Raw genomic sequence first — 18895 nt, 5'->3', positions numbered from 1 at the left:
AGCAGGTACAAACGACCAACCATTCCCCGAGAACAGCCAAATACAGTCCGGCGATATGTCGGTGTACCGGTTATATCGATATAATTTCTCTTATCGATATTCTGGTATTGGAATAATTAATAGGCCTATTTCGATGACGTCACCGGTCACGTGACTGCGGCAGCTCCGCCATATTGAGTGGCAAGAAAGTACACCGCGTCCATAACAACCGATCGTCTCCACTTCAACGACACCGTTATTTACAAGCAAGCGATTTTTTTTTTTTCTGCAATTGGGTAAGAGTTGTTGTGCCCCGGGATGTACGAAAGGCTCTGGAGTGCAGTTTTACCGCTTTCCCGCCGAAGTAGTATAGACCTGCGAAATCTTTGGATATCGGTTCTGAGAAGAGAAAAATGGCGACCTGGCGAACCTGACTGGTTGTGTCGCCTTCATTTTGTCTTCGGTATGTAACTAATTTCTGATACGTTATTTCAGTAGTTGGTATTAAATAGCCGGTGGTTACAAAATATTGTCTGATTTGTATGATTAAAATGCATTATATCCCTTGTTTTAATGACTTAATGAGATCAAGGCAAGATCGCCTTCCTAACAACTGTCGAACGCGCACAATTATGAACAGTTTCACTGCAGAAAGTCACATCGATATGTGTTGTTGTTGTTGTTGTTCGTCTTTCGGCTGCTCCCGTTAGGGGTCGCCACAGCGGATCATCCGTATGATCCGCATAGTGATTTGGCACATGTTTTACGCCGGATGCCCTTCCTGACGCAACCCTGGTCGCCTCTTACGACACAGGGATCAGGATTTGGGTTTCGCCATGATTCCGGTCTGCTCTCCACCCTGCCCAGTGCGGAGCCCCCGTCCTCAAGCGATCCTCCAACCCAAGCCTCCGAGTAGCCGGATTACAGGCGCACGCCACTACGCCCGGTTAGAAAGTCACATCGATATGTATAATACATAAAAAAACTAGCACTTGGAAATATCCACAGCAGTGTGGCATTACACCGGATGTTTGTCATGGAAAAATATAATGTATCTGTAAGCAAGCTGACGAACGAAGATTTTCTACAAACTTAGCATTTCGACAAGAGCTTCACTTGAAATTAACTTGTGGCAGCAGTCAGGTTAAAAAAAGTGACTCTGGTTGCTGAACAAAACAAGTAACAACGATAATACAATAATAGTGAAATGAAAGAAAACAGGCTTTCCTTTACCCTCACGATAATACAGTTCTTGTCAGCTTTCGTCGAGATTATGTCACGAACAAACCCGGCGACATAATACGAGTAAGCGTCCATACTCTTGAAGGCTTTCGGGCTGGCTTGAGTGTAAGGACTCGGTGTTTCAACAAGGTAAACGTAGATGTCAGGGAAAACGATTTGAGGCCAAAATTTCCTTTCTGTTGTCCATTTATCCTTTGAAATAATATAAGGATCTTCACTAAGACCACACAGCTTCAGTTTTTCGCAGTACCTCTTCTTAGAAATATCATCTAATCCATGGAAATAGCCCAGAAGTTCTCGTGACACGTACGTGGTAGCCATGATTTTTTGCCACTCAATATGGCGGAGCCTTCCCTTCCGCTGTGACTTCACTCGCTTAGTGCATAGGGTCAATATACCGGAATTCCGAAAAAAAGAACCCGGTATATCACCCACAAATCGAAGAAAGGTGTTTACAATCTTTAATTACCGGACATGATTTTAAAACATTTGATGCATTTGGCATCTCGTCCAAATATGGAACGGAAACGTATGACGTCAAGACGCATCAAGAAGCAAGTACAGCCGGTTCTGACTTTTAAACGTCAGCGGCCGAGCTCAACAGCTCCGGACAAGGAATCGTGTTTTTCTTTGCTCTCGTGGCTGCTTTGAAAGCAATTGCCAATTGGTTATTCATTTGAATTCAATATGCTTTCGTTATTTAAAACAACCAGTTATTTAATTTTTTTTTTTTTAAAATACCGGTTATACTGGTACATACCGGCATATCGAAAAAAAATCCATACCTGCGGAGCCTACAGCCAGGTATCGGTGCCTTATCTGGTCGCTCAACCGGCTTCATCCGTGGCAACGGTTTCGTTAAAACTGCCACCATTTTGGCTTAACGACTTACGTCTGTGGTTCACACAGGTCGAAACACAATTCGATTACCGAGTCGACGTGGTTTATTTAATTGTTGCATCCTTATCACCAGAATATGAGATGGAGGTGAGAGACATTTTGCTGCAACCTCCGGCGAACAACTCAAATAATATTTTGAAGGCCCCACTGATGAAGTGCAAGACCCCCCCTCTGAGCACCACTGCCTTCAACAAGTCCTTGTGACCGAGGATTTGGGAGATGGAAGATCGACACACCTGTTGCGTCATATGCAGCAGCTTTTCGGTGACCAACATGCCACCTTCGACCAGTCGCTCCTTCGTGAGTTGATTTTGCAATGGTTACCACCCCACTTCAAAATAATACTTGCAGCTAATGCAGAGCTGGCACTACCTGCCATTGTGGAGCTGGCTAATATTCTCATTGACACCGTTTTATGGACCATAGCTAATGTGACACCTCCAGCACAGCATGACACACAACTGCAATGTGAAATGGGGGACCTTAAAAAGTTTGTTTGGGAGCTCCATGCTGTGCAACGCCAGTTATGCTCATCTTTGGGTATCTCTGCTCAGAGAAGTGAGAAACGCCGTACCTTGAGCTACCATTCTCCTTCTGTGGACACTCCAGTTTGGTGTTTGTACCATATGACCTTCAGCGCAAATGCTCATCAGTGCAGAGCACCATGCTCGACACCCACAACTAATGGCGGCGAGTTCACCTGGGCCATACTTCAGTCACTTTCTCTTCCTTGTGGATTGCAATAGTGGATTTTCTTTCCTTGTGGATACAGGGGCACAGGGAAGCATTGTGCCACCATCTGTTGTAGACTGGAAAAATTGACAGGAATGTTCATTACATTCTGCCAACAACAGTGATATTGCTCAGGTTAATTTGGGTTTACGTCGTTCATTCCCCTGGATGTTTACTATTGCCGACACAAAATACTCCATCCTCTGTGCGGATATTTTTTTTGCGTCATTTCAGTCTCTTCGTCGACATCAAACATCGCCGTTTATGGGATGCCTCGATACAACATTCACTATTTCGTCGTTGAATATCACATGTCTTCCACCCACATCCACATGCCCTTTTCAGGGAGTGCTTCATGATTTCCCTCCATAAAGTACATCGGCGACATGCCAGCCCATCAAACACCAGATCACGCATCACATCGAGACCATGGGACCTGCCCTTTTCGTGCATGCTTGCCGACCCGCACTGGAGAAACAAGAAGTGCACTCGGTAGAGTGCATACGTCCGCCATGCAATGCTTGATCCACAAGAACATATCGGGACCAATCCATTTTTGAAATATCATGCTATATATTGTTACGAATTTGGAATTCGATTGCACACAACATACAGGTTCCTTTAGTCAGCTATGTTGATAAGTGCTTGTTCCCTAGATAGCTCACCTTCCATTGTTTAAATGTTTAGAAATCGATTTGATGCGCTGCGGTTCGATTTAATAGTTAGGGAGCGAACAATGGAGACGTCCCTCCCCCTCTTCTGCGAAGAGGAAGAAGAGCCTTTCTGTCCTGTGATTCATGACATCAACAACTCCCTCCCACCCGTGATTAAGCGGGGGATGGATCACGAGGGCATGAGTCACGCCGGGCGCGGGGGAGGGGGCGGAGAAGGATAAAGAGGAGATCCTTTCTTTGTTCGTGTTTGAAGCGGAGTTGAGGGGAGTGGGAGTCTGCATCGTTCAGCAGGCCGTCGGGTCCTGCTTGGCTCGGTAGGCTTTTTGGAGACCTGCTTTGTTTGGAAGAAATTTGAGCCGGTGATTCGGCTCGAGCTGCAAATGGCTGCTGCTGCTGCTGCTGCTTCTTCTTGTTCTTCTTGTTCTTCTTGTTGTTCTTCTTGTTCTTCTTCTTGTTCTTCTTCTTGTTCTCCGTTTGGTTCCCGGCTTGGTGCGACTCATCGACCTCTTCTTGGAGGTGGTTCCTCGGGGAAGCGACGCATCGACGGGAAGGATTGGCGCCTCGTCTCACCAGCACGTGTTGTGAAGTGCGGGAGGATTCGCTGGAGCTCGGGAAGGATCGCGGCTCACGGCGATTGGGTCCAGCTCGCTCTCGCTGGAGCTCGGATCCGGTCAACTTGAAGACCACACAAGGTGGAGAAGTTCGAGATAGGTTCTGGGTTTCAGCTCACCTGTCCTCCGAGCTGGAACTCGTTATTAAAGGCCTCAGCCACCATTTCTTGGGTGTGTTTGTGTGCGTACGTGTGTCCATGGGCCCGTCTAATAAGTAGGAAATTGTTCGGTGCTTTGTGTGCTGTGAATCTTGCATTGCATTTCGTATCATCGGAATAGTTCTACTCTTACGTGCTTCCCGAGTTTCTCGTTCTTATTAATAAATACCCCAATTGTTTAATGTTTTTAGCTCGTCGTGTCGATTCTTTCATTGACTGAGCATTTCGTGTGTTGGTAGTTAGAAAGCCGTTGGTTTGCCGTAAAAGGGGGACATTTGGACCGACGGTTCTCGGCGATTAAGCCGCTCGGAATCGCGCACGGGACACGCTCGCCTCAGCGGTTTGTTCCGTACGAGTTCCGTCGAGGGTGGAATACCCCGGTAGTTGGATGACGTGGGTATTTAGGTACATTGAAGATTGGCAATCGACCCTACCCCATGTGGTCTGCCCATTGGCGTATTTCGGTTCTTGTGCAAGGACCCGTCGACTCGGACTTATCTGGGCGGCGATCTATATTCCGGGCGATCGGTCGGGCCGACTCGACTTGCGGCTCCGTTCAGAGCGGTCGGTTCGCGGCCGACCCCGTCATCGTAACAATATCGTTTATGCCCCATCTTTCTTTCAATGGTGAAAAATCGCTTAAAAATTTAATAATCATCATATCCGGATCCAGATTCGGATCTTCACCAAAATTTAATATATTCTTTGTCACACACCCAACACGTTCACCAAGTTTCGTCTGAATCCGTCCACAACTTTTTGAGATATCCTGCATACAAACAAACAAACAGAAAGGGGTGAAAACATAACCTCCTTCATCTTCGGTGGTGGAGGTAATGACGTGTCGCCCGTCCAGCAGTTGCTCTTCTCCGCCACACATGGTAACCAAAAAGACATCTGGGGGTTGGCGTTCTTGTCCGGGGATTACCGGTCCTTAAACAATGTGACTGTTCCAGACCGTTAACCCATTCCACACATTCATGATTTCACCGCTGCACTCCACGGTGTGACAATATTCTCCGAGCTCGACCTCATTCGTGCATACAATCAGATTCCCGTGGATCCAGATAACGGCTCAAACACAGCAGTTGACAAGCCTTTTGGCCTGTCCGAGGTCCTTCGGATGCCATTTGGATTACACTGTGCCGCATAAACATTTCAACGTTTTATTGATCAGGTGCTCCGGGGATTACACTTCTGCTGTGTGTATGGAGCTGACATTCTAATCTCCAACACAACTGCAGAAGAACATACGAACATGAACAACTACATCTCCTCTTCACCTGTTTGCAGGATTTCCACATTGTCATCAATCCCACAAAGTGCATATTCGGTGTCTCGGAGTTGAATTTCCTCGGTCATTGTGTTAACCGCTCAGACATCCATTCCCTCGAGATGAAGGTGCAGATTATTTGGGATTTTCCGTTGCCTTCATCTCAACACAAACTGCAAGACTTTTTGGTCCTCCTCAGCTTTTACAACCAATTTATTCCAAGTCTAGCCACAACACTGCAACTGCTGAACAAGTTGCTCACAGGCGGTAAGCACTTTGAAATGTTCCAATGGGCGGAGCCCACCTTAACAGCCTTCCACACCATCAGAGACGCCTTGGCCAATGCCTCACTGTTGATTCATCCAAAGCCAGAGGCACCAACATGCCTGATGGTAGACACGACTGAGGTTGCGGTGGGCGCAGCCCTTCACCAGTTCATTGATGCTGATTGGCATCCATTGACCTTTTTCTCAAATGCTGAAGCCACCAGAGCGCAAGTAGAGTGTTTTTGACCGGGAATTACTCACTCTAAGCCTCTCTCTCAAACATTTCCACCACTTCTTAGAGACCAGATAATTTTCTGTCCTGACTGATCACAAACCATAAAGTTTCACTCTGTCTCCCCATGCGGACTCTCACTCTCCTTGCACACTTTGCCAACTCAGTTATATCTCGCAATTCACCACAGACATCTGGCACATCAAAGGAATCTTGAACTCTTTGGCTGATTCTCTCTCACGCATCAAGGTTTTGGCGATGTCTTCAACCACCACACGAGTCATCGATATATAATTGCACTGGCAGCAGCACAAAGAAAGACACAGAACTTTTATTTTTATCTTGCCAAAACGAAGTTTTTGCAAGATATGTTAGTCAGCTTGTATGTTTTTTTTTGTTTGTTTGTTTGTCTGTAATTACGTATTAAAAATTCTGCAGAGCACAGTTATCATTGGGAATTTTTGTAATTTTGCATATCAGAGGCCTATAGAGGTCCCTTTCAGTGCACAAAATTTTGAAGGTCAAGGTCACTTTGTCGCAAATCAGGGGAGTCGACGAAACCCTTATTTTTTGAGTAATTTTGATTGGATCGTCTTCAAACTTCATGGGAATATAGTTCCTGGTCTGGCGCTCAGCTGATTAATTTTTGGTGGCGATTGGCCTTGACCTTCATGTTTTTTGTTTTTTTTTTGGTCTGTAACCACGTATAAATCACTCTGCAGAGCACAGTTATCATTGGAAATTTTTGTAACTTCGCATATCAGAGGCCTATAGAGGTCCCTCTCAGCGCATAAAATTTTGAAGGTCAAGGTCAAAGGTCAAGGTCACTTTGTCGCAAATCAGGGGAGTCGACGAAACCCTTATTTTTTGAATAATTTTGATCGGATCGTCTTCAAACTTCATGGGAATATAGTTCATCGTCTGGCGCTCAGCTGATTAATTTTTGGTGACGATTGGCCTTAACCTTCATGGTTAGCGCCTAAGGTCAAACATATTTGACCCCAAGGTCAAATTTTCAAGTTTTAGGAACCATATCGTGTAGTACCTCAAATTGAACACCTCGATGAGTGCTTTCCAGATATGTCACGCTTGAGACATTATGACGTCATTTGGTGACGTTATGAGGCAATCACCCATCAATGCTCAAACTACCGAAAAGTCTTATCAACATCCCCATACCCCTCCATCTCCATAACTTCCAGGTACCTATCTAAGCCTAATTTAAACTTATCTACTTTTTCTGCTGCCAGTACTTTTCCAGGGAGACCATTCCATGCATTAACTACTCTCTGAGTGAAAGTCCCCTGCCTTATGACCGTCATAACTCTCCTCTTCTTCACTCTCAGGCTATGGCCCCTGGTCCTATCACTGTCTACTCTGTTGAATAATTCATGTACACTTATTTTATCAATACCTTTCATTATCTTAAACATCTCTATCATATCTCCTCGACGCCACCTCCTTTCTAGTGAATAAAGTCCTGTCTCCTTCAGCCGCTCATCATGGCTGAGTCAAGCTCAGCCCGGAATCAATCTCCCAGCCCTGTGCTGAACCCTCTCTACGGCATCTATGTTTTTCCGGAATTGTGGTGACCAAAACTACACAATATTCTAGATATGGCCCTCACTAAATTCCTGTGCGATGTAAACACCACCTCTTTTGATTCATATATGATCCCCCTCTGAATACAGCCTAAAACCCTATTTGCTTTACATATAGCCTCCTGGCACTGTGCTGCCTGCTTACCTCCCGTATCTATTACCACCCCCAGATCCTTCTCCTGTGTGACACGCTCCAAAATTATCCCTTGCACCCTGTAATCTCTATTTTCATTGTTCTTTCCCATCCCCAACACCTTACACTTGCTCAGGTTAAATTACATCTGCCAGTCTTTTTCCCAATCTATACAAGTGTCAATACTTTCCTGCATCTGATCACCACCCCCTCTGCTATCCACCTTACCTCCAAGCTGTGAAGGTTCGGAATGCGTGAGAACTGTGTCTACAGGAAGGCGAGATTTGACTCGTTTGAGTGCTCCTTGCTCCATCGAACTTCACCTCCATGAACATCTTGACACAGCATGAGAGTCAGAGGAGCAACTCATTGCTTTGGTTACTGACATACCACTGGTAATACTGAGTGAGCCCAATGAAGGACCGAAGCTGAACTTTGTCTCTTGGGCTGAGCATGTCGGCTATGGCGTCGACTTTCTGAGGGGCTTTTGTCAGTTCATCCGGGATAATGACGCGGCTGAGGTACTCCACTCGCTTATGAAAGAATATACATTTGTCTTTATTCAGGCAGAGAACCTGAGAAGCTGACTTATACACCACCTTATCAGTGTTCTTTAGATGCTGTTCGGCCGTCGCACCCATGATGAGGATGTCATCCAAGTGGCATTGTGCCGTGCAGTCGGCACAAAGACGATCCATAGCTTTCTGCCACATTTGCTGGAGCTGAAGCGATAACAAAACAAAGACGGGTATACTGGTTCATACCCTGACATGTTTTGATGTTAAGGAGGTGACGATCCTCTGGTGCGATCTCCAGATGGAAGTCGGCATCACGCAAGTCCAGCTTCATGAAATACTGACTCCCCGCCAACTTCGAATATTATTGGATGACAATTGATGGCAGTAGTTATTGCTCCACACAGACGTTGAAGTTAACAGTTGCTTTAAAGTCACCACACAGGCGGATACCTCCATTCCGCTTAAACACTGCAACCATGGGCGTTGCCCACTCGGAGTGCACCACCGGTTCAACGGCATCAACTTTTTCCAATCGGTCGAGTTCCGCTTTGACCCATCGAATCGGTCGATGTCCTTTTGAGCGGAGACCATGAGAAGGTTCCCAGAAGATTACCATCTTCGCCATCCCTCTCGGTCGCTTCTCCAGCAGTAGCCACTGAACCTGAGACGTTTCTGGAGTAGTGACCCCGATACTCTCGGGATATTTCCATGCAGCTGTTCTGTATTCAGTCTACTTTCCATGAAACACTAAGTGACGCCCTCAGGAGTCTCATGTTTTCACCATCGAGCTGTTTGTACAGTAGGTTCGTGATCATCCAATATTTTGCTCCGTACAGGAGAACACTCGACTGTGGTGCGGAAGAAGTGGTCCTTCAGTTCTCTGCATCGGTCTTTCCTCCAAACAACATTCATCTTTGCTGTTGCTGCCCAGGCTTTTGCAATCTGGACCTCCGTGTCCTTTGCAGTGTTGTCAACGTATGATCCCAGATATTGGAAATCTGAGACTTCAATTTGGTATCAGTAATGTTGCCAAATGACATGAACTCAGTCTTTTCTTCGTTGATGATGAGACCGACTTCTGCAGCTGCCCACTCAACCCTGTGTAGTAGTTGTTGTGCTTCAGATGGTGTGTTGGAGTGAAGGCTGACATCGGCGGCAAAATCGGTGTCTGTGATGGTGATAGCTGAGTAACGAGTGCTGCACCTTCCATTTCGGGTGAATCCTTGCTCCTCATACCCGTTGATTGCTCATCATAGAGCAAAGTCGAGAGTATTGATGAAGAGGAAGGGAGTGAGGGTGTCTCCTTGGAGGACTCCGGCCAGTATCTGTAAGAAATCCGTTATGCCGTCGGGTAAGCGCGTGCAAGCTATTCTATCCCAATACATAATATCTATGGTGTTTGGGGAATGCAGTACGCCATCAGGATCTCAATCATTGTTTGTTTTTTTTGCGGTGTCACGAATCAAATGGCTTGCAAAAATCGATGAAAGTCAATATCACATGTGGACTATTCGCTTTTATCCCTTCAGTCATTCTTTGAAGTTTAAGTATTTGTCCTGTTGTTGATCAGTTTGAGCGAAGCCTGTTTTGATTGCTGTACACTATTGGCTCGATGTGCAAGTCTTATCCTGCATATGAGCAATTTGTCGTAGATCTTCACTGAGATACAAGTTTGGCTGATTCCGCGATAATTGTTTGCCATTGGAAATGCAATGTTCCCACCTCAGGTTATAATTTGAAAGCACATATTGTTGTAAATTCCAAAGCACATTCATGAATATGAATTCCCAAATCCCAACAGCTGCTGATTTGAGTGAAATTGAATGTGGTTCGTGCGGTTTTTTTTAATTGACTGAAGGGTTAAGGAAGTCAAATGCTGAGAAAATGAAAGTGAACAGCCGTTTTAGATATTTCAATGATCACATCGAGGAGCATTCAACTTCAAATGGAATTGAATGATAATGCAGTCAAATTGAATTGCCAAAAGATTAAAATGGGCAAGAAAACCTGTAATCAACACTGTCGCTATGTGATTAGGAATCGGTTTCAGGGTGGTCCATGTCGAGTCGAACAGTGTATACTTGGTTTCCATGTGTGCTTGTCCTGTTTTTTTTTGTCTGCAATATTGAGGCCCTAAGTTGATTCCGCAGGCAGGAAAAAAGAGGAACGAAAGAGTGAAGTTGAGCAGTGATTCTTGATTTTGGTAGGTTCACCAGAAGGGAGTTGCTGGTAGACGTTGAGCGTCCTGCGGAAATATGTGGGAGAGATCACAGACAGAGTAAGGCAGGGATGGGGTGGAGGGTGGGGGGGGAGGAAGCCGGAGACGAGATTGTTGACAGAAATACCAGTGACCTGCCTGCGGTGAGAGAGTGAGAGACCCAAAGACTCAGCCTCATCGCGGGAGATACCAATGATCATAAATGTCTTGGTTTCCACAGCGTGAAGCCCAGAAAGCTGATAGGCGGGAGCACCAGCCAGATGGGAAAGCAGTACTCCATCAGGCTGCAGACAAAAGCTTTGTAAGTGGTCAGGAGCTCAAGTGTGCCAAGTAAGGACTTTGCATGATGGAGGATGCCCAGTCGGTGACTGGCTTTGGAAGCTCGCTTGGAAATGTGGCTTTCCCCAGGAGGGATCATGACAAATAGTGAGATCCAACAGCTTGAATGAAAGGACTTCTTCAACAGAATTGTTGAGAAAGTAGATCGGGGGGGGGGGGGGTGGTTTCGATTCAGTCCTTTCAGAACGACAATGTGAGAGTGTGATATTTATCAGGATTGAAAGGCATGTTCCAAGTGTTGGACCAGCTTGTGATTTTTATCTGGATCTGCAGAGTGAAGAGGCTGCTGCTTGCTGATCTGAGGGATGACAGATGGTATGGCAGAGGGTGGAGTTATCAGCAAAGAGATGGAGGATTTTTCATAGAGTCAGAGAGATCATTGATGAAAACCAGAAAAAGCACAGGGCCCAGAACACTGCCTTGTGGAACTCCAGCCTGGACAGGAAGAGGGGATGAAAGAATTCCATTGAGGGCTACATATTGGCTGTGAAAGGAGAGGAAATTTGCGAGCCATTAGTGGAGATTGCCTTGGATACCACAGGAAAGAGTTTGGTGAGTAGGGTAGGGTGCCACACCGTATCAAAGGCTTGTGATATGTCTATTGAGATGGCTCTGATCTCATGTCTGGCATTTAGGACATCCATCCATTGTTGGGAAAGCAGAAGCAGCATGCCCAGGGTAGAGTGACCTGGTCTGAATCCAAGTTGATGATCGGAAATCAAGCCATTGAAGAAGAGGAATGATTTGATTTTGGAAGTGATGATTGATTCCATGACCTCTGCTGAAAGTCAAAACATGTTGAGAGAATTGTTTTTGTTTGTTTGCTTTTCAAGAATAGGGAAGAGGGTGGGGGCAGAGTAGAGGAAGAGTTTGAAGAAAAAAATCATGAAGGTGAGTGGTGAATACCTTCGCGATCAAAGTGGGATTGGAAATGTGGAAGGTGTGGAAGTAAAATAATTAATTTTAAGTCGTGAAATTTTAGCATGGACATTTTGGTAATAGAAAGCTCTGTGGATCACATGACGATTGCAAAGCACTGGTGTTTCTGTATTAATCATGCTGAAACAGATATTTTTCATGTTGTCCACAAATTGTTCTTTGTGTTCTTTTTGTTCTTTTTCATATTGTTCACAAATTATGTACTCATTTCTCGTATTTGCTTTTGCTTTTGAAGCATATGGAAGTATAAAATCTTTTGTAAAATATAGGCTAAATCACTCTGTAAAGAATCGAGATAAAGATTGCAATTGTCTGCAGGATAATTATATGCTTATCAGGTCTCTCACAATGACAAAGTCAGAGCTCTTTCAATTTGTAGTCAATACTGACAAGCCACGAGTAAATGGAATAGAATCTCTATTCACTATACTGTGGTCTTGTTGGGTGGTCGCAAGAGTACCCTTATTGGCGGGTTTTTGTCGGGTTTTCCGTGTGTGTGTGTGCGTGCGTGTGCGTGTGCAACGCGAGGTTCCACAGCACAAACCAGCAAACCGATTTCGATGAAGCTTGGCGACAGGTGCCCATATGGGCTGGGAGTGTGCGCGTTTGAGTTTCGTTGCTAAGCAACCACCCGTTGCTACGCAGCGGCCGAAAAACCGCGTACGGTATTTTCAATACTTGTCCTACAGTTTTGAATGTGGAGAAATGAATGGGTGGGACGGATTTCAGCCCAATCCTTGAAAAAATTGTATGACTAGTATGCAATTATGTTGCGACCACCCATGTAGCCTACCGGCTTGTGATATATCTTTCCCATTTCAAACCTTAGGATCATTGATTAATTGCATTTCACGTTGTTGAGAAACGTGCTCTCCTGAGTGCACCAGGAGTCATTCCAACCTCATCACCGAAGGCCTCCCAGTTGACCCCCTCAGATTTACTTTAAACTTTCATAAAATAGTTCCCAGGCATCAAAATGAAACTGCGTAAAATTTTAGGTCCATAGATGCGGTCAACTCCGAGATATTGAGGGTTGAAAATGTGATTGTGGCCCTATTTTTATGGCCGTTGCGAGCATCACAAAATGAACGGCTACTTTTATACTACCAGAACTTTTTAAATATTAATGCTAGAGCCTTGAAATTTTCAGAGATTATTCTTCTATAACTGCTCTGTAAGAAACGAACATAAAACGGAGTATACCTCGATTAATTTTTATGTCCTGATCAGTTGAAATCCAGAAAAAAAATGTTGGTTTTGTATGAAGACCCAACTTTGAGACCCCATATATTTTTATTGACCCATCCCAGAAGCTTGAATTTTTTTCATTTAATAACTATGGTAGTTGTATTCAAATACATGTTTACTTTTCTTAATCAGTCATATATAATACAGTCATGATGCCTCAAAAATGGAAAATATTCATTTTCCCCTGAAATTCAGGTGAGGATTGCAAATATATGACAAGGTATACCACTTAAATTGTTCACCATTGGAAAGAGCATATTCAAGTTTACAAAAGTGTCAAATATCAAAGTGGTATAATGTTTCTAACAATATTTTAAAAATATTTGAATAAATGATGTTCTGCCAGTGCTGTGCACGTTGTGTGTGCTATTTAATGAACAGTCCTTTTACATGTAGTACATATGTGTAGTACATGTATATACAATGTACATACATATCATCTGCTATTAGGATACCATGAACACAATACTTTGAAATTTGAATTTGTAATTCTTTGTTTCTCATTTGTAAATAGCAAGAGCTTAACTCATCTGGCTGGGCTAAAAATAGAACTCAGGAATAGTGGCTGATCTGCTGATGTCAGCAGTGTATATAGTTACATTCAAGGGAGGACATTTGTTGGGTTCCTTTGGTCCATGTGATGAAAGTTATTGATGCTCCCCTAACGTCAACTGGGAGGCAGTACAAGCTCGCACCTGACTTGGAAAAGCAGATCCAGTACCTATTCAAATCATTTACGTGAAATATTTTATTACATTGTTATTGCAGTATGTGATATATTTTTGTATTATTAATTTGAATCATAGAACTAATCATTCATGATTACCATGGTGCCCACACCATGCACACACTTCATGTATTTTCACCCTCTGAATGTGTTAACAACAGTTTTAAAAAAAATAGAAAATATATTTTAAAAAAATATACCACTGATATTTGACACTTTTGTAAACTTGAATATGCTCTTTTCAATGGTGAACAATTTGAAGTGGTATACCTTGTCATATATTTGCAATCCCCACCTGAATTTCAGGGAAAAATGAAAATTTTCAATTTTTGAGGGATCATGACTGTATTATATATCATTGATTAAGAAAAGTAAACATGTATTTGAATACTACTACCATAGTTATTACATGAAAAAAATTTCAAGCTTCTGAGATGAGTCAATAAAAATATATGAGGTCTCAAAGTTGGGTCTTCATACAAAACCAACATTTTTTTTCTGGATTTCAACTGATCGGTTATAAAATTTAATAGAGGTATACTCAGTTTTATGTTTGTTTCTTACAGAGCAGTTATAGAAGAATAATCTCTGAAAATTTCAAGGCTCTAGCATTAATATTTAAAAAGTTGTGGGAGTTTAAAAGTAGCCGTTCATTTTGTGATGCTCGCAACGACCATAAAAATAGGGCCACAACCACATTTTCAACCCTCAATATCTCAGAGTTGACCGCATATATGGACCTAAAATTTTACGTAGCTTCATTTTGATACCTGGAAACTATTTTATGAAAGTTTAAGGTAAATCTGAGGGGGTCAACTGGGAACATTTTCTTAAATTTGGTGATTTCAGATGGAATGACTCAACTGCATGCTGAGATAAATGCTTATCATTGCCAAAAGTAAATGAATGTTTTCTGTGCATACACACCCCTGAAGGAAGACACGCATTCTTTCATAGCACGATCTGCTTTAATTATGCACAATATTGTTTTCTCTTTGCTTAAAGGACCTCAGGTACAAACAAAGCTTTCTTGTAGTCTGGTATCGATTAACCAAGTGCACTGTGATGTTCTGACCCCTCCTGATTTTCCAATTGTATAAAACGTCATGTATTCTTACTCAGAGGCAGACATCTGCTTGGAATCTAAAGACAAGCTCTTCTTTCCACATATGTGTTTTTGTACAATAAACGATCTGTTTAATTATAAAGGGTTTTCTCTTTTGGTTAGAAATCTCCACCACAAAGGGGAAATGAGAATAAGAGGAAGAGTCTGCATGGAAAGTCATGTGGTTAAGGGAGGGAAAGGTGAGAAGGGAAAATATTATAATTTTAATTTTTTTTCATTTGTTTTTTTTTACATTTGCTTTCCAAACAAGTTGTTTTATTTTGTAGGTTCTGGAGAGTTTTGAAGTGAGTCATTGTCCATGAGCTGCTGCCTTGTCCCTCTGAGATCCAACGATGAAAGATGTTTTGTTTTTTATTCCAAGAAGTACAATTGTTGGTCTTTTGGGCACTTTATCAAACTACTCTTCATGGACCCGTTCCTGCTCTTGAATTTTCTTTTTTTCATTTTGACTTTAGGCCTCAAAGCCTGGTGTTGGCTTAATAGTTTGGGTGGTGGGCTTGGGATCCTAAGGTCCTGAGTTCAAATCCTACTTTTCCTGTTGAAATAATACCAGGTGGGGTTGACTCGGTCTGTCATCTTTCTGAGGTTAGCAAAATGAGTACCAGCTTGCTGATATGCTGTGTCGCAGTGGCGACCCATCCAGGATTGTGCCCAATAGCCCAGGAGATTGCTTAGGCAGCACCAATGCTCTGCACAGAGTATGGTCCCGATGGATGGAAAGATGGTTGAGGACGTGTTCGACACCGGTTTTTTTTTTTTTGAACTAAAATTGCTGCCAGTCGACCGTCTTGCATCTGATGTCAGAAAAAAATGACGTGTATATGTCCTATACCATCATGTGTTGCTTTTCTGCCAAGTACGAATAAAATCGGTCCATACATGTCTGAGATATGGTTGCAGATGCATGCACACACACGCACGCACGGACACGAAAGTCGAGACCAAATCCATGAGCCCCCGTTTCGGACCAACGAGGGGTAATAATAATGTATTTTCTATCTTCAGTATTGTCTGCCAGAGAGGACCTTTCATTTGTGATCGTTCCATGGAACGTTTTGTTTTCATTTCATCGAAGTCAACACGAGCCTCAATGAGTGGTTGTGCTCACCACTAATTGATGTAAGCTGTACAGTACATGGTGCATTGTACAAGTTGGAGGTAAGTACAACAATTGCAGTTGGTAACAATTATAAACTGTACAGTATCTTTTGGCATTGATGCTTCTCCACTGCAGTGGATCATTGAGCAAAGAAGGAAAAGCCATTACACTCATTTTATTCCAAACAAAGAATCTGCCCCACACCTCCTCTGAATATTACAAGGAATCTGCCCTACACCTCCTCTGAATATTAGAAGTAATCTGCCCCTCATCCTCTGAATATTACAAGGAATCTGCCCCTCACATCCTCTAAATATTACAAAACATCTGTCCTGCACCTCCTCTGAATATTACAAGGAATCCATCCCCTATACTCTGAATATAATTGGGAATCCCTTCCCTACCCTCTTAATATAGGGAATCGTTTTACCCATAGCATATTATAATCCCTCTCCCACCCTCTGAATATTATGGGGAAATCCCTCCCCCACCCTCTGAATATTATGGGGAATCCCTCCACCACCCTCTGAATATTATGGGGAATCCTTCCACCATCCTGTGAGTATGATGGGGAATCCCTCCTCCAACCCTCTGAATATTATGGGGAATCCCTCCTCCACCCTCTGAATATTATGGGGAATCCCTCCCCCACCCTCTGAATATTATGGGGAATCCCTCCCCCACCCTCTGAATATTATGGGGAATCTCTCCCCCACCCTCTGAATATTATGGGGAATCCCTCCTCCACCCTCTGAATATTATGGGGAATCCCTCCCCCACCCTCAGAATATTATGGGGAATCTCTCCCCCACCCTCTGAATATTATGGGGAATCCCTCCATCCTCTGAATATTATGGGGAATCCCTCCATCCTCTGAATATTATGGGGAATCCCTCCCCCACCCTCTGAATATTATGGGGAGTCCCTCTTCCGTCCTGTGAATATTGTTGCGAATTCGCGCCCGCCGGCGTGCAATCGGCCGCTCGACTCGAATGGCGGCTGCCTTGCCCACCGGAACGGACAATTCAGTCGTGACCCTCTCGGAACAATGCCGGGAGCTAGTCACGGGTGGGGGTTTAACCTCACCACGATCGTGCCAATTGCCGACCCGCGCAGGATAGGGTTGCTCGCCAAATTCGATCTACCTAAGTACCTGCACGAGTGGTCGACCGGGCGATTGTACCACGCCACAGGCCGACTCCGGACAGGAACCACTTAAGCGGTCCGTTCCGTGCTACAGTGATAACCGAGCGGTGTTATCGTCGGCCTTGACGGTTCCGATTAATTACCGGGATGTTGCACCCACTACGAACCCCTTACGTGATGCAAGATGGAGATTCAAATGGAGAAAAGACGAAGCGAAACGGGCACAGTTCAACAAGCAAGCATTTTATTCCGCGGCACACGGAAAGCACGTATATACAGCCACAATAATCAAAATGCACATAGAAAGCAAAGGAAGGATTAAAACCGACTACACGCGTACACACGGCAACACTTACACAGTTTTACTTCGCAGACGGCGCCAACACACATTTACACAAAAGCAAAAGAAAGAAGCCACCCTCACAGACAAGGAGGCAGACAGGTCCGTAGGCCAAATGTGCGCGGGACCGAGGAGGTCTTACCCGCGTCCTCGTGACGCGTTGGCGGACAAGCCGCAAAGTGTCCGCGCCGCTGTGCCACAACTCCGGGCCCCTGGCGTGCTTGTTGGCACCACGTTTGGGGTGGGGGAGGAACGGGGCCCCCTTTTGCACTATCTCAGCGCGGGGGGAAAGGGGAAATTGTTGATGCCCTGGGGGAGGGGAGTGGCTGGCTTGAGTCCCGTGACGAGACGAGCGATCCCCCACACCGCAACCTCGTCGCCGACCGCCGTCCTCCTTGCCTCGGATATGAGCTCCCTTGCCTGCAGCTCCACCGTGCGCACTCGACTCGACTCCACCAACGCAACGCTCCTTGTCTCCAAAAGCAACTTCTCGACGACACACTCTCCTCCTCGCTCAACTCCAGCGCGCGAGTCGCCTTCCGCTCGCACCTTTATAGTGCTCAGGAGGCGCCGATATGCAAATTCCCGGATCAGGACGCGATTGGAGGCGGGCCCACACCGCCCCCCCCCCCCGGTCAGCCATTGGTCGGGCAAAAATGGGCGTGAACCTCCCCTGATCCTAAAATTTACATATACGGACCAAGACTGAATTCACCTCCACGTGCCTGGAGGCGGGGCCAAGCCGCCTCGCGCTTGCCCATTGGACGGAGGAGAAGTGGGCGTGAAGCATTCCTGATCCAAATTTTCCTCTCTGAAAGGCCGCCATTCGCGCTCGCAGCTCGGGGCGTTCGGCACCAATCGCCAAACGGGCCCGAGACAGCCCGACGTTCAGTGTTCACAGGTGGTGCAGGAATGGCCGTAGAAGCGATGATGTGGGATGAAGTTGTGAAGGTAAAGGCGAAGGTGGTGGTGTGGCGTTGTTGTAGTGTGGTTGGCCCTGTGGTGGGGATGGCGTGGTTGTTGAGATGCTGTTTGTTTGAAATAAAAGATAGAGAAAGAAAAACGACTAACTCAAAGCGTCGCAGCCTCGATGGATCACATATATTCCCTCTATACAACGGGTTTGGGCTAACTGCACATGTACCTATGGAGATATCTCACCTGAGGGCCCTTTATGGTGTAATGCGAATTTCCACAGCCGTAACAATATTATTGTGAATACATCCAAATATCGAATCTCTTCACCAAAGGTATATTAGGCCACATAAAAAAATTACTTGTTTATCTTCCCCGCCCGACCTGAGAAATGTCCCTGACCTGGATTTTTTTGGTTCACGAGCACCAGCCAGAGTGACCACTATATTCGTTATGTCTGTGTGTCTCTCTGTGTGTCT

The 18895-nt window shown here is 44.8% G+C and overlaps 1 long non-coding RNA gene across 2 annotated transcripts; it reads left to right on the top strand.

Moving 5' to 3' along the window:
- On the top strand, window positions 1-15756 carry LOC147014596 (uncharacterized). 2 transcript variants are annotated; one of them, XR_015050816.1, is made up of 3 exons: window positions 1-442; window positions 15019-15095; window positions 15183-15756. It is a non-coding gene; the product is annotated as an uncharacterized LOC147014596 (long non-coding RNA). The 2 variants fall into 2 exon arrangements; XR_015050815.1 differs by lacking the exon at window positions 1-442 and adding an exon at window positions 10979-11767.
- Window positions 15757-18895: the final 3139 nt, after the last annotated feature.

Source organism: Eptatretus burgeri, chromosome 13, assembly GCF_056783735.1.
Source record: "Eptatretus burgeri isolate ZD-2024b chromosome 13, Ebu_testis_v1, whole genome shotgun sequence".
Lineage (NCBI taxonomy): Eukaryota > Metazoa > Chordata > Myxini > Myxiniformes > Myxinidae > Eptatretus > Eptatretus burgeri.
The sequence above is the reverse complement of the archived record's forward strand: the minus strand, read 5'-3'. Positions and strand labels throughout refer to the sequence as shown.